The 16,126-nt window shown below is 44.7% G+C and overlaps 1 protein-coding gene across 1 annotated transcript in view; it reads right to left on the reverse strand.

Annotated features, from left to right (window-relative positions):
- Positions 1 to 16,126, reverse strand: part of CDH4 (cadherin 4) — a 457,956-nt gene that overhangs the window by 103,269 nt on the left and 338,561 nt on the right. The gene's annotated exons all lie outside the window — the stretch shown is intronic.

The following is a 16,126-nucleotide window of genomic DNA, read 5'->3' on the forward strand; positions in this document are numbered from 1 at the left end:
TCATGACGATTCTCGAGGAATCATTGAAATTCTGACTTTTTGCCTTAGATGTGGAAGAACCTATATGCACAAAAAAAAATAAAATGCTGTTTACATGTTGTTGAAACCCTAGGCTCCTTAAAATGCCCCAATTGTTCAGCCATACCCAGAGTCTCCCAGCCATTAATCACCTCTGAAAATGCTGTCTGCAAGCTCCCACGTCATGTCCTCAGTCCCTGTGACTGTGCACACAAACGCTCCCATGGAATTCGAAGAACAGGGCTGTTTGCTCCCTCTTTGTCCAACCCCGCTGGCTTGACAAGGCAAGGCCGGGAATGCCCGGTGGGACGTTACCATTTCATTTGACTATTTGTTGAGGAAAAGCGTGTTTGGCACATTGCTTCTGAAACCCCTTCCCTCCCATACCTTGAGAACAACACCACAAACCGAATACAGTATGACGAATTACATGAACCTTGGATGCAGAGCTGAGAAAATAAAAAAAGGGAGGTTAATATGTTGTCCTAGCAACCCTGACTATTTCTTTAAACCCAAATTTAATTTTCTGATCAAACGCTGAAAGAAGTTCTTGCAACAGCATGACTATTCCTGAAAGAAAGTGCAAGGTACAAATAAATTACCACCCCCTGCACCACCACAAACTGTCTTGGCAGTGTAAAAGCGACGTGCATAAATTTTTCCCTAACAGGCCTATGAATACAACAAAGTAGTGGGAAGATAATAGAAATCTCGTAGCTGAGCGCACGTTAGCATCTCTGCTACGGCAGCTGCATGCTCGGAGGAGCCCGGGTGGGCTCAGTGGGATGCAGAAGGCCCCCCAAACAGCCCCAATTTGGGGTGTGAAGGTAATTTCCCAAGGGAAGAGGAGGCTTCGCTCATCAGGCAAAGGAATTGGGATGGGGCTGTGGGCTGCTCTCGCACTCCTCCCGCATGTGACCTACTGCTATTTCTTCCTCTCCTGACGCGGGAGGCTGACAAGATGCTGAACGCGTCGGTGCAGAATAATATCAGATCCCCTGGCTCTGCGCATCTCCTTTGATGCCTTTGTCCAGATCATTACCAAGTTTGTACACTGTTTTCTTTGTACTGCCTCCACCAAATAGTCTGCTCCTGTTAACGGCTAATAATGTCAGTTATTACTAGACACTGCCAGGATTGATTCGTGCTGCACCTACACTTCTGGAGCTGAAGGTCAGGGAACAGAGACAGTTTCATCTGTCTTTTCTCTACAGGATTCACTGCTTGTTAGGCTATTAGTACCAAGGAAAAGTGATTGGACTTACACTGGTATAATCACTTAAAAGAGGTACCGGGGACATTGTGAAAGTGCCCTCATGTTGCACACAACGGTTTATACAGGTTTTTGTGGGCCCAGTGGTATTTGTAACAGGGACCCAAGTAGACAGGCATGAATCCAATTTTCATTAGCAAATCCGTGGGTGGAAAGGAAAGTATTAAAATCAAGCTTTGCTTGCACAACTGTGGTTTTAATGACGGCAACTGACTCACCAGTTCAATAACCGAAGTCCACAGTCCCCGCTTTCAGCAAGCCAGCTTTCACCCTGCCAGGCGCAAAGGGCTGAAAATTGAACCTGCGTGAATATCTGTGTAAATGTATAGCTCAAGTCAGGGAGTTCAAGCTCTAGCCCATTACGTACACGTTTGAGGCAAGGCTTAAGGTAAGTGAAAGTGTGGGAAGCCAAGGGAGGACCTCTAGCTTTGAGCCAGTGCGGGGCTCCCACCTTAGAAATTAAAAAGGGTAACATGGGACACAGAGTTTTGTGTCTGTCTCTATCAGCGTGTGTCTGCACAGCTTCAAAGGACTGTCAGGCATCAGGATAAAACGAGCCTTTCATCCTTAACAAAGCTTTTCCTTAACCAAGGTGGAAGGGAAAAACAAAACCCAAACAAGCCCAAGGTATCTGCACTTTTCCTGCCTTTTTGCTCACTGAAAGATGGGAGCCGGGAGGGTCTCCCCAGTCCCAGCCTAGCTCACTTATGGCTGCAACTGGAGCACAAGCACCAAACAGCAAACCAGTCTCCCTCCGAGGAACTAAAATGGAAGCAATTTTAACCTGAATCACAGAAGGCGAGAGTCTGTTAGTTCTTCGTGGACATTTTTCTGCTCTATTTCCTGTTGCATATAGTACCCAGATCCCATTGTGATAGAAGCATTAGAAATGCATAGAGACAGACACAGGGAAAAGGAGGCTGGATTTAAATATTCAGTGCTAAAGGCACTATATTTTATTTTCAGGAAATGCAGATAAACAGAAGCTAAGAAAGCTATGTACAGTTTAATAAAGTGTATGCTATAGGATGTCCTTGCAGCACTTTTATTAGCATTAATAGGGCCTAAGCTGTCTGTATGTAAATCATTGCAGATCTAGGAGATGAAATGTATCCTAAGACCCACACGACTTACCTAATTATACTAAGAAAAATCCATGAGCTAATCATACTGCATTGAGCAAAACAAAGATGGGGGATAATGGCTTTAAGCTGAAGGAGGGGAGATTTAGATTAGATATTAGGAAGAAATTCTTCCCTGTGAGGGTGCTGAGGCCCTGGCACAGGTTGCCCAGAGAAGCTGTGGCTGCCCCTGGCTCCCTGGCAGTGTTCAAGGCCAGGCTGGATGGGGCTTTGGGCAACCTGGGCTGGTGGAGGGGGTCCCTGCCCATGGCAGGGGTGGCACTGGGTGGGCTGTGAGATCCCTTCCAACCCAAACCAGTCCGGGATTCTATGTTGCAAATATTCAGCAATAAGTCATTATTTATTGTTAATTGCCATCATACTACAATGGTTTGCCTGTTACCTGTACTTAATTCCATTTCCAGTAAGAATACAAGAACGTGAAGTGTTCAGAAAAACTACATAAGTAGCAGCACTTGTCACAGAAAGTTGCAAAGACCACTGACAATGAAGCATAGTGCATATTACTACCAGGGAGATATTCATCGCACAAAGGCACATGCTTTTTATATTGGAACATGTAATTTTAGCACTCTTAATGAGATTTAAAAAAAATTTTTTTTTTTTTTTTTTACAGTAATCCTGTAACATTTGACCAAAGGTTTCATTTGCGTAATTCCCAGGGTGCAATTTAGTAAATCTTGTTGAGAAGTTAAGAACATTATCTGAATACAGTGTAAGATTTACTTCTTTTGTGGAAACTGTTCCTGGAACAGTTACCATAATAACAATAATAATAATAACAACAATAATAATAACAATCATCATCTCTATTCCCAAGGAGCTCACTAGATCAGGAGAAAAAAATTACTGGTTGGGGGAATTTACTGGTTCAGGAGAGAGTGGCTTTTTCATTCATTTATGCCTGGGAAGTGAGAAGATGTTAACATAGCTGTAGGATAATCGTCTGACTGGAGAACATACACGTGAATTTTTGTAATTTATCTTTACTTTTATAATGCAGTCAAGAGTTATGCAGGGATCTGGGTTACAGAACAGGTCGTAGAAGGACAGTTTTCCTTAGCTGCATTTATACTTTTTTTTACTCAGAGAACCCTTGGAGCTTTGAGCTTCTCCAGCGCCAGCCATGGTACAACTGTGTACGATGATGCGAGCATGATGAATGATGATGGCTGATAACTGTTACAGGAGGGATTTGCTTGTAAAGCACCTTTCACTCTCTAAAAAAACCCTTTAGGATGGGGCTTAGATTGGATTGTTACACTGGTGAGAGAAAACGTCCCGGATAGAAAGGCAATTTATGGTGGAAGGATAGGATTGGGGATCCCATCTCTCTCATGAACACAGGTGAAGTTTTCTGTGCAGGAACCCTGGGATGCTGAGTATTCTCACCTACGCTGACAGGTACAAATGAACCATCTGGGAACTGCGGGACCGGCCGCCAAAGCCACACAGGGAACCTGCAGCAGAGCTGGGCACCAAATTCGCGTTGCCAGACCTCTGCTTGGCTGCGGCAAGCAAGGACACAGCGGCCTCGCAGCCCAGTGGCGAAGCGGGGGGCTGCAGGGGAGGTCTGAGCTTGAAGCGTTGATGCACCATCCAAAATGGAGCACAAAGGGCTGCAGTCAATGGTTGCGACTCAGAACCAGAAGGCCAAGAGTCTGACTCAGCTCTCGTTTCTATAGAGTAATCCCAGGAACAGGAGAAATCAGTATGATTTCAGAGATGGGTATTTTCCACTGCAGGTTCTGGTATAATAACTGAAATGTGTGAAAATGAACATTGCAATTCTTGAGATAATAAAGAACTAAGCCGTTCAGAGCTGTTTTTTCTCCTTTGTAGCAATGTCCCACTGAGACGGGTTTGAAAAGCAGCCTGCTTGTGACACAGGACTGCATCCCGCTTTTTCAGATAAAATCTTAGGGTTCGTGCATCTCCATCAGGATTTATTCTGTAGCTAAACTGTTCCCGCAAGTTTTACTGGTAAGCAAAATTTGAACTGATGAGCTCCTTTGAGGTACCAGATTTTACCAGTCCGTTTTGCTCCTGTTGATCCACATCCTTCTTGTGCTCTTCGCACTTCCATTTCTCACTGCGGGGCTTTGAATTCACAAGCCCTCTCATCCTAGCCGATGACAAGAACCGTCCCAGATCCCTGTAACTCTCCTGCAACAGGAGCGGAGGCAGCGTCGACTGTGGAAAGCTGTATGGTCAGCAGATTGGAAGACACCTGTGAGTCCATAAATTACACAGTTTTTGGAGCACGACATTGCCAGAAAAAAGTGGCCCAATGGAGATTGTTCAGATAGTAGTAAAGGAAATGCCTGGAAGCCTCAGAACTCGGGTGTGTAAGGAAAGGCAGAACAAACAAGGACAACTGAGCCTACAGAAGAGAAGACAGTGCTGTAACAACAGTACTCCTGTACCTGAGAACTGATATTTAAAGGATTTCACTCAGGCGTACAGGCTCTGGGTTCTGCCCATCACCGTGTGATGGGATATGTAAGTGGCTGGGAATGTATGTAGAGAAAGCAAAGCTGGCCATTTATACTCTGTTGCATTTTCTATCCACAGAGCCAACTAGAAAATAAATTCCCCTTGAAGTTCTCCAACTTTCTTTATAACAGTATGGAGTTAAGAATGCCCTTCAAAAAATACTTAATTTCCCAATCTCCCACAGAATACTACGCAGCATTTCCACTAACATGACCTGGGGAGACTTAGACTTGATTTTTTTGTTTTATAAAACCCATTATAATTATTAATGAACACATAAAATAATGTAAATGATAAGCAGTAAGTGTCTTTTATTATTAAGCTCTTAGCTATTTTGCCCATTAAGAAAACCAAATTAAAATAATTGAAGACTATAATCTGTCATGCATTCAAAATGCTCCATAGAAATTCAGACAGGCAAACATATTCAAAGTCTTTAAATGAGCACACTTAAGAGTCAGCCTAAGCATTCCAGGATTGGCTCATTAATTTTAGTGGAAATATTTTAATTCAGCTACTCTTACTGCTTATTGAAATCCTTGCTAAGGACTTATTTATTTTTAACTGAATCTGCAATATGTTTAAGAGTCATTTGTATAAAAGTTCTTAACTCTTATTTCACAGTTGTTTTAGAAGCCAGTAGAGAGACGCATCTCTAGCCCTGTATTTCCAAACAAATTACTGCGTGCTGCTTAAAGCATCACATATGGTTTCAATAAATAGATGCAAAAGTCAAATGGACAAAGAAAAATTAAGACAGATTTGGAGACCCAAGCAGGTTAAGGTGATATTTATTAACCTCTGTGCCCTTTTATCACACTTGTCAATGATCCCAATCTACTTCCCAGGAAGAAAGAAAAAAAACAAAACAAAAGATCCTCTAAAATACTTCAGCTGTCTTCAGAGAAAGCCATCTATTCTGGGCCTTGCAAAGAGGATGCTCTGACATGCCAAGGGCAGCTATCGTGTTTGAATAAAAGGAATGTTTCCACTAACTGCAACACTGGGCTTAATAGCAGCCTGCAAGTCTTTATCCACTACCGGACAAGACGACTACCAATTGAGCTAAGTTCCCCATGGCGGTGGTATTTGCAAACAAGGTTAAGGAGGAAAAGATCTCTATTGGCAAAGAAAGAAAGGATGGCAAGACATTTGTAACTGTGGATTTCTTTCATCCCTCTACCGGGGACTGGTTCCATCTCACATGTAACTTATTAAAAACTTCCTATCTGGTTTAAGATAGCCAAATAAACAGAAGACAAGCAAACCTTTCCAGATGGAAATCCATCCTCCTCTCTTGAACGCTTAAGTACACATCAAATTTCCTGGAAGAACCGGTTTTCTTTTTCCATATGTTGTAGAGACTAATGCTTACACTAGATGCCTGATTGCTACATGGTTGAGATTCACTGCAACAAATGCCACTCTTCCTGCAGTTACAATCAGCATTTAGCTACTATCATTATTACTATGCCAGAGCCTAAGTTTCTTCCTCCTCTTTAAAATCCAAATGCAAACGCCAACTGTAAAAATGCTCCCTTTGTCCTTGTAGCTGGATGTCTCTCATGTCAGGTTGAATCTTCCTCTGCTCCAGTTGAAATCTGTGCAAAGTGATTTATAATGTATTTATTTTGATGATGAAACAGAGTAAAACTAGTATGTCAGAGAGATTAAAGCTGTCATTTAAGTTATTGATGTAACCGATGATGCAGCCAGCATTAGAGAAAGACATGAAACTGTAAAACGTTCAAATCCAAAGAGAAGAACCTCTCACGCACCAGTGGCTCGTGCTCTGCAGCCTGCAGAGGAACCCGTTCCCCATCCAGCTCGCCTGCGTCTTACCAGGAGGAGTTTGCTTCCCCTGCACTGACCCTGCGAGCGCTTGGCTGAGGCGCTTCACCAAATGTTCAGCTGCTGGAAGGTCCCAGCGTTTCACAGGTCCTTTGGCTCTTGCACGGCTCCCGCTGTCCAAGGGCTGTTCTCCAGCGCAGCAGCTCCCTTCAGGCCAATTACGTCCATGTGGATACGTTTCTCCGGAGCTTTCCCTATGCCCATCAGTAGCTTTGATAGTCTCCCTCTCTCCCTTCCAGGTTTTTTTGAATTGTTTACCAGGGGTTTTCTCCTCTACCTGGATGAAGATGTAACATCGAGCAGATGGAGAACAGGAGAATATAAATCGGACTCAATAAGACCACCATAATGCAGCGGGAAAGAAGACCTTCTGCCTGCGATTCTGGCCAATAACCGTGTGTGACCCCATGCATAAGCACGGGATGAAAATTAGCTTGTCAGACTCATGGTCCAATTCAAAACTACCATTATTCTGCTTGGGATAAAAGCAAAATAATCATCACTTTGCCTAGGAAATCCGATTCCGTACATGATCAGATGAGACGCTACAAGCACAGAATACCTGGTGCGCAGCAGCGCAACCAGGCTCAGGATCTGCTGCATTTTAACTTTGTTTTCCTACCTGCTGAAACAGCAAAGATTTATGTTTTAGCATGAGTTGTCTGGACACAAGACGACGGAGGTCTGCAGGATTCGTGGGGCCAGTCTGCTCTCTGCGTAACTCTCCAGCTGGGCCAAGGTTTCCGAGTTGTGACTTGGGACCGACAGCAGCTAAGACCATGCCAGCCCTGCCAGGTCTCTGTCTTTACCAGTGAAAACTCAGTAAATTGCAATTTGTTGCGTGGTCTTCATGATTAAATAATTAAGCAATTTTCATTACTCGCTATTATGAAGGTCAAGAAGCTAATGTGCCTTTATCAGGAACTGGCCCATGCTAATGGATCTTCCACATCTAACAGTAATTGATACGGCAGAGTAATTTCTCAAGCAACTTGTGCCTTTCTTCAGGCCTTTTGCAGCCAGTTCAGTTTTGAAGTGCTCCACTGTGGAAAAGCTTCGGACTGTAGCAAGGTGAGTGAGAGGGAGGAGTGGCTCCGATGGGAAGAGAAGATTATTACGGATCAGCAGAATACCACCACATGACTAATGTCTTATCACTGCCAGAACGTTGATAGCAGGAGCAACAAAACTCATTCTTACTACTCTTTCTCTTATCTCTTTTACAACAAAGCAGATTCTTCAGTGTAGTGACTGAAGGCATCCCAGCGGAGTTGCATGTGCTGCTATCGGGTGAATTTGGGCCCTGAAGAACTGAGCCTGGTTCACACTGTGCAAGATGCAAGTGGCTGATATTAAGTAACTGGGATTTGAACCAGATGCACAAGCCCTCCTCTGCTGTAGAGGATGCTCCTTGACAAAAGGTCAAAGAAAATACCTCTGAGAGTTCAAAACACGCTGTTCTTATTCCTGTGCTGGAGGAGTCATGACAGGCAAGAGAAGATCATCCTTCATAATCTATTTATGAAGGGCTACGCACTGTTATCCTTAGGTAGGGTACTATCCTGCAGCGCCTTCTTGCAGCTGACCCTACTGCTGTCTGCTATGGCTCTGCCTAAGCGAAGACTAAGTCAAGATAAATAAATCATGGCAGTGGGACTTTGTCCTCATTTCTTTTTGAAGTGCGTCTGTCCTGAAGCCTTACGCCATGTCTGCCACAAAGCCAGGCAAACAGGATCCAGCACCTTTCTGGGTAAAACTGAGCAGGAAACCCGAGGGCTCGGTGCAGAAGATAACTAAAGGTAGCAAATACTGACCTGCGCAGGAGTAACCTGATCACTGTAACTAATGATCAAAGCCCTCAGCTAGTATAAATCAGTGTAGACTCACCGGCTTCAGACAGAGGCATGCTAATTTATTTCAGCTGAAAATCTAGTCCCTGCCATTTAAAAATTAAGCTGCACAGCAGAAGAATGAGGAAGAACAGCCTTTGTACGACACGCAGCATTTTAACGCAAGCAGCATTCCTCTCGGTAGGACAGTGAGCTTGGACACAGGGAGAAAGTGTGGAGAACACACACACTTGTGTCTTCAAGAGGGGAGTTTTTCCCAGACTCAGGGGATATAATTGGTTTTAGTATGACCTTTGCTGTTGTAATGAGCTCTGGCTTTCCCAATCATACATAGCCATACATTGAATTCACATTTTGTACAACACCTAAAGATATTACTGATCATGGAGAAGCGGTGCCGAGGCATGATTGCGAATGCTAGTCTCAGCATAAAATTAAGCTGTTGGACCTGTCTGCAAATAGCTAACAATAGGAAACAACAATAAAACCCTCTAGTGTGTACATGTTGGAGACCAAAATCTGCTGAGGCTCATGATCGAGACACTACTTTGGGATGCTTGCAGAGCAGGATTTAAAGCTCTGCAGCTCTCAAAGTCTCTCTAATAAATTTAATTACAAGAAAAGCAAACCCATTCATTCGTTCTGTTGGGTAGATTACATGGCACAATGTTTACAGAAATTATTTCAATGGTCAGTAAAGGGAACCACCAACCACGAGGAGGCAGAAAATGAAGTTCTCCCTACGCAGTATAGGAGCAATGCTACCCAGCATCGGTGCAGGTTTAGCCTTTACCATTTACTCTCCACTGAACGAAACCAGTGAGAGATGACTTTGGTCTTAGGACTCATCCTTAAATACTATGGAACTCTCAGACAAAATACTGGATCTTCTGTAACTTTCCCCTGATAGCCAAATTCTGCCCATGGATGGATAGGTACACTTCCTTCTGCAACAGGAGACAGCAGCTAAGCAGGACATCTGAGACCTGCATTTTTCCTTCAAGCAACTGCTGACAAGACACCGTGAGAACTCTGCAGTCAGGAAAATCCGGCACGGTAACAGCAAACAGGCAGAAGCCAGGCACGCGCACCCCAGCCCACACCACACGATCCAGCACCGTGCCGACACGTACGCGTTCGGTGTGCAGCTACAAACACTGTGCACCAGCTACCCACGAAAAACGCTAACCACCAGCTACAGGCAGGCACTGCCACGTGTGCGCCAGCTGCATTCGCCATCACCTACGAGCATCCAGCCTCCCGCAGCCCCCTCCCAGGCTGCTCTCCTCCGCCCTGGCCGTCCTGCCTCATCTTCCTGCAGCTCGGCCGCTTTGCTAAAGGTCCCCCGGCAGCTGCAGCTCCTGCTCTCGGGCCCCACTCACTTCTCAAAGGTACCTTTCCCTCTGGCACGGGTGTCCTTACACTCAAACACCCATCATCTCTGCAAAGCTGCTCCGTGCGGTAGGGATGGGAGATTGCCTTCTAGGAAATTTCAAACCTAGCTGAACTCCACTCATTTGGAACGAATTCACAGGGCTGAATTTTTGGCAACTTTTTCTCTTTCATTAACTGTACTTCTGTGAGGGTTAGATCTAAGACCCCTGCTTGCTTTGACTTGAATTCATGTTAGAGTTGTTCATATGACTTATTGATGCACTTCTTGCCCACGTGCTTTTAACACGAGAGGCAGACAGGCCTGCTTCAGGACATGGCACCATATATTCATATATTTTTAAAAAAAAAAAAAAAGAAAAAAGCAGTAATTTCTGACATGTTTTAGAGCCTTTTTACATCTCACTTCCATTTATGGCACATTGTGTTTTTCAATTTAACCCCGCAAAGCCAGTACCAGTTCTCAAAAGCCACAAGCACGGACACAACCATAAGCCTCCCCCCCCCGCCCTGAAACCCCCAATAACGACGACGGCGTTCACGTAGGTAGCTCTGTTTGCAGAAGGCGCGCAGCACAGACGCCTGAGCAAGCAGCTGAGCAGCCGCACTCCTGAACCTTACCTGCAGACGGACTCACGCAAGCACACCCAAATACCGCACAGGCAGGCGGGGGGGCTGTGCTCCCGTGCACCAAGGTGAGATGCACCGCGTGGCAGCCCGGAGCATCACTAACACTCCAAAGACCAGGATCTCAGGAGGCTCGCCACAAGGAGTCTTCCTATCACTAATAATTTACAGGGGGGACACGTTAATTTGCTGATGCCATTTGCCTTTCCAAGCACTTCCACGATAGGTGTGAGGCACAAACCGCTTGCTCGGATCTTCTGTGCAAACCCACAGCTCGGTGGCCTTGGCTCCCGAGGACAGTGGAGTCCAGTCTGATCTGGGATGCTCGTGCTCGACTGCCTTTTTAATTGCAGATACTCTGACAGACATCTAGAATTTCTTGTTTAATTTTTTTGCAGTATTATTAATTGATAATTTAATTTCCGATCTGGTGAATTACATGCAATTCCTTCACCATCAGTTAAATGACAAGTTTAGAGCAGAATAGTTTAGGTAAGCAGATTGTCAGTGCTTATGGCTGTAAGACATAATTATGTACAGCCAACTGTGTAACGCGCTTGAAAAAATTATAAGCCTAGGCACAGAAATTAAAATTATTTCAAGATGAAGTTGTACAAATACAGCTGCAAAAAGCTGCAAAATCCTATTAATTTATTCCAACTGTAGTGGGTAGTGCAGCGGGGTTCCAGCCCCCACCACCCTGCCAAAGAAAGTTTTAACTATAACACGCAGCGAATCAAAGGCTGGATGTTTAAATCTAAGTGTGGCTCCAGAAAACTATTTCAGCTATTATTTATGTATTCATAAACTTCTGGGCATCAGCTGGTAACTTGGCGTGATGACTCCTCAGCGTGTCAGGGCAAACATTAAACGCTAAATTACCATATGTCAGCTTAGGGTAGTTAATAATTCTACCACATCTTGGACAACTTGAAGGCTTCTCTGAAACTGCTGTCAAATCGAATCTTTCCTTCGATCAATAAAGCAGCACAATGAAATACGCTATTTGTGGTATCTGAAAGAACAGATTAGCAAAATACTGTAAATGCAACTGGCAGGGTCTAACTCCATTTCTTAACCAGAGATCCCCGATACGCATATCGATACTTTCAAGCAGGCGACCCCCAGGAGGCAATAGCGCGTGTCTGTACCTCACCTATCCATCGCTCTCTTACGTGCGCTTTTGGTTTGCCACCAAACCGCCCCCCCTGCCCCCCCCCGAGCTGCGTGTTACCTCCCCATCTAACAGGCAGCAGGTAATTATGGGAGCAATGTTTGTTCCACACCACTGGGTCTATCAATTGCAGCCGGAGAAGTAAAATAGAGAAAGACTGCAAGCATAGAGAACCCGTCTGATCTTCCGCTCGTTTTCCAAGCTGTGTAATAGAGACATCTCTAGCAACACTGAGAATAAGGACCGGCAGCAACCTCTGGGAACAGCCAAATGTAGGAAACGCAGAAATCTGCACGTTGGGCTTTATTTAAAGGGGTACTACTAACCCCAAATCGCACTTCTGCTGCCACTTTCACTCTCAGTCAAGTACAGCTACAGCTAACACACGCTACTACAGAAGTAAAACTGCTTGGAAGGAAATGATTCCTCCGTGCATTTGACAACATCAGTGACGCATTTCAAGATATTCAGCACTGGCAAATCGGGGCGAGATCGTCAGTGCAACTGTGTTCCTGCCAAAGCACCTGAAACAAAGTCAAATTATTTCTAGGGCTTGCTGCACACCTTACTATGAATATGCAGAAAATCTGGCCCTGGCATCCCACAGCGCAACCACAGGTCATTTGTAGCCTCTGTACGAGCCCTGGAGAAAATTTTAACTTAGCACACACTGAAAGCAAAGGTGTTGCATTGCAAAATGCTTTCACTGCACAGCTCCCAGCCTGGTCCTCACTCCCACAAGCAGCCCTGCAGGAACAGAGCTGGGAAACCCTGCTCTAGTTTCTTATTTGGAAGCACAAACAAAATCTGAGCTCTTACAACATTTCTGTGTTTTCTGATGCTCTTTGATCTGTTCACTATATCCACTGCTGTGTCAGATTTTATAGCTCCATTGTAAGTCAGAAATACGCCATCCAGGTCTTGGAGATCCATCCCACCCAGCACACACGTCGTCTTAAAACCTTGTTGGGGACTGGTGACAGCAGAGTGGACCTGAAACATGGTGGTCCCCAACGACTTTTAAAAGCATCGGCAGCGAGTAAAGGAAAATCATTTCTTATAGAACATTTCTTTGAGCATTTTGGTTTTTTGTAATTCAGGTCACTCCATCCGATTCTCCGTCGCTGATAGATTCAGTCGTAACGGTTGTTCTCGGGCTGCAGGGCCCTGAGAAAAAGTGATGTGAAAGGCGCTGGTGGCAGGAAATTGCCTTCATAATACTTTCAATTTAAAAAAGTTGATAATGACGCAGGGAATAGGTCCTGTGGGAACCGGGAGGGTTGAAAATAATCCACCAGTGAAAGAATTGTGAACTGCTGACTTTCTGCATTTAATTGGGATAGAATTACAGGTCATCTTCCTCCCTCTATCAATCCTATACATACTCAAAAGGTGATAGTGAAAGAGATTATTATTATTTCATACAGTATCATTTTTTATCAGAGGAAATTAAAAGAAAACAGTCTGTCACATACCAAAATCATGCGGCTGCTTTACAAGCCATGCCATGCTCTCCAAGCTAGTGTAAATCAGCATGGCTTCTTTCAGTTCAGTGGCTTTACACCAATTTCCACTGGCTGACAAGCTGACCCAGTATTCTTGTGGTGATTAGAGTGGGATATCGCTTCATGTTTATTTCTAGGAAAGCTCAAAGTTGGCTCTTGTGCCTTTGAGAAGCTGGATGTATGTGGGGGAATGATGTTTCTTCAAACTCTAAATCTTCAGGGCTTTTTCTTTTTTTTTTTTCCTTTTTCTTTTTAATAAGAAGCAGGAGGAAGATTTCCTGACCCTCTGAACTATCCCTGGTTTTGAATACGCTACATGGCATGCCTGTAAACAGAAGAAGAAAGCTCTTATGTGAAAATTTTTGAACTGCAGAGGATGATGGACAGCAAATGGGATGCAAGCCAAGGAACATGACAATTAGCACAGAGAAAGTTTTCAGGGTTTATTCCATCAGTCAGCACTTAAGGAGGCTTTGAAGGGGAAAAAGCATCCTTTTATATATTAATCCACTACTTCTGCACTTTCCCCCTATTCCGTGGATTTAGTGCTTAGCTGCTAAATATCTATATGCAGAGCTTTATTAAGAGGAGTTGGTTTACTTTTTGAAAGATTCCACATCCATTAGTTTATAGAGAGAAAAAAAGGCAAAATCATTTCGCCTGCTGCAGTATCTAGAGTTTAAATGACGATTTACTCTTCCCCAGCTTCTAGTGCTTAAAAATGGGGATGAGAGAAAAGCTAGCATTTCTTGCAATGTTATTTCTGGTCATCACCTTACTAAAGAGTCGGGTTGTGCTACTGATGATAAAGGAACTCAGTGAAAGCAAAGGGAAAATCCCCCACACTTCACCCCCTTCCTGTTCTGTCTTGGCAGACTTCATATCTGAAGAGGCACCTTACTGTTCCAAGAGAAAATATTTTCTGTTCTCTTTAAAAAGAAAAAGTTCTCTCAAGCAAGAAGCTGGGCAACAGCAGGGGACAATGCCACGCCAGTATTAATTAGCAAATTCCAAATGAATCATAGTTTGTGCTTAGCAGGGTATGCTTGAAAGCCATGTGAACTTTTGAAATGCTGTGTTGAGCATAATAGTTGCAGCTTATTTTTATATATTTTTTAATAAGACTAACAAAGAAAGAGTTGCTTTGGAAGGGCATCTTATTCATTCCCTCCGTAGCCCTGCTCCCAGGCATTTGTGCTGTTGCCCATCTCTTTATTCGGAGGACGACATCCCCCTTAGCTCATCCCTTTTGGTTTGAGGCCACTACTGGGGGACATCATTTTTCCTCTAATTAAGAGGTGGCATGTGCCGTTGTCCACGCTGCACCCTGAATCACCTGGCAGGGGGTGCGCTGTGACATGCCACGCTTGTCATTTCCACGGCTCTCTGATCCCGAGTCCCCGGCACTCCAAAATTTGCCTTCCCCACAGAGGAGTGGTGCTCCTGCTGCCAGGCTGCCTCTGCGCCAGGGCTCCCACCGCTCTGCGGGTCGGTGCTTTCATGCACCCAGCTCCCTGCCTCGGCACGGGGGGCAGAACCAGGGAGCGCCTGCATACGGCAGCAACCGCAGCGACAGACTCTGATCTTAATTTCAGGATTATTTAGGTTGTGATAGAGCCTGGGCACCTGCCTGTGCAAGGCTTATCAATTCTCTTTGATTTGGAAGACTCTGTGCATCTGTGCCAGACCGTAGCTTCAATTCCAATGCAGAGCTTCGTTGCTGTTTTCCCTCTCTTTCACTTCTACGTTCAGCTTAAAAGACACAGGAGCTGAGAAAAGAAATCGGTGCACCGGTACAGGGTAAGCAGTAATGGGAGGTTGAGAGCATTCATTCGGGTAGCATGCAAGGAGAAAAAGATCCCTTTGGCAATCTAAAAAACACAGCGTTTCAGCTCTGACCTTCAGGGTGATGGTGAAAAAACAACAGATCAGACTGGCAGCATCTTTGACCCTCTGATCTGAGTTCCCTCAAAGGCTCGGGAAGTCGGTATAGAAGGTTGCACCAGCCACAGATATCCAGGACACTGACAGACCGGGATACGGTGCTGGCGACTGAGCTTCGGGGGGGAAGATGGATGAAATGCCCCAGGTGTCCTTTCCAACATTGGAGATCAATGCCACCTTCCAGGGGAGACGCTCTCTCAAGGTGGGCAGAGACAAAGACATTGCAAGTTTTAAAAGATATAGTCTAAACACAAAGAACGTTCCAGAGCAATAAGAACACTCATACAATGAAACTTTTTTCTAGGCTTGTGTATTTCTTGAATCAGCTAAAGAGCAGCACTCTCAGGCACTGTTACTAACCCCATGTGCCTGGTGGCTGGGAGGAGGGAGAAAAAAGGGAAAACAAAGAAAACACCCCCCTCCCCCCATTCTGTACCCAGGACAACCCTGCTGCTTGCAGAAAGCAGGCTGTGGAAGGATTCGGCCACTCAAACCACATCGCACAGCGTGGGTTTAACTTAACTCAAACCTGTCCACCAGGATTTAGCAAGAAAGGCGATAACTGTGAGATTCACACGTCCCCTTACGCCTCCCCTCACCCTGGCAAACAGAACTGACCGGGCACAGCAAAGCTGGGGGCTATTGCAACCTAAAGAGCAACTGCAATGTCCACTGGGATCCAAAACATTCAGAGCTATTTTAATCAAATTACTATCGATTAGGGACAAACTAGAGTCTGCTGAAGTTAATGGAAAGATTTCCATCGACTTCAAAGGGCTCTGGAACAGCCTGTGACACAGAAAACAAGCAAGTATCAAAATGAGAAAATGCATTTAGTCTAACCCTAATTGCAT

The sequence above is a fragment of the Grus americana genome, chromosome 17 (genome assembly GCF_028858705.1).
Source record: "Grus americana isolate bGruAme1 chromosome 17, bGruAme1.mat, whole genome shotgun sequence".
In the NCBI taxonomy this organism is placed as follows: Eukaryota; Metazoa; Chordata; class Aves; order Gruiformes; family Gruidae; genus Grus; species Grus americana.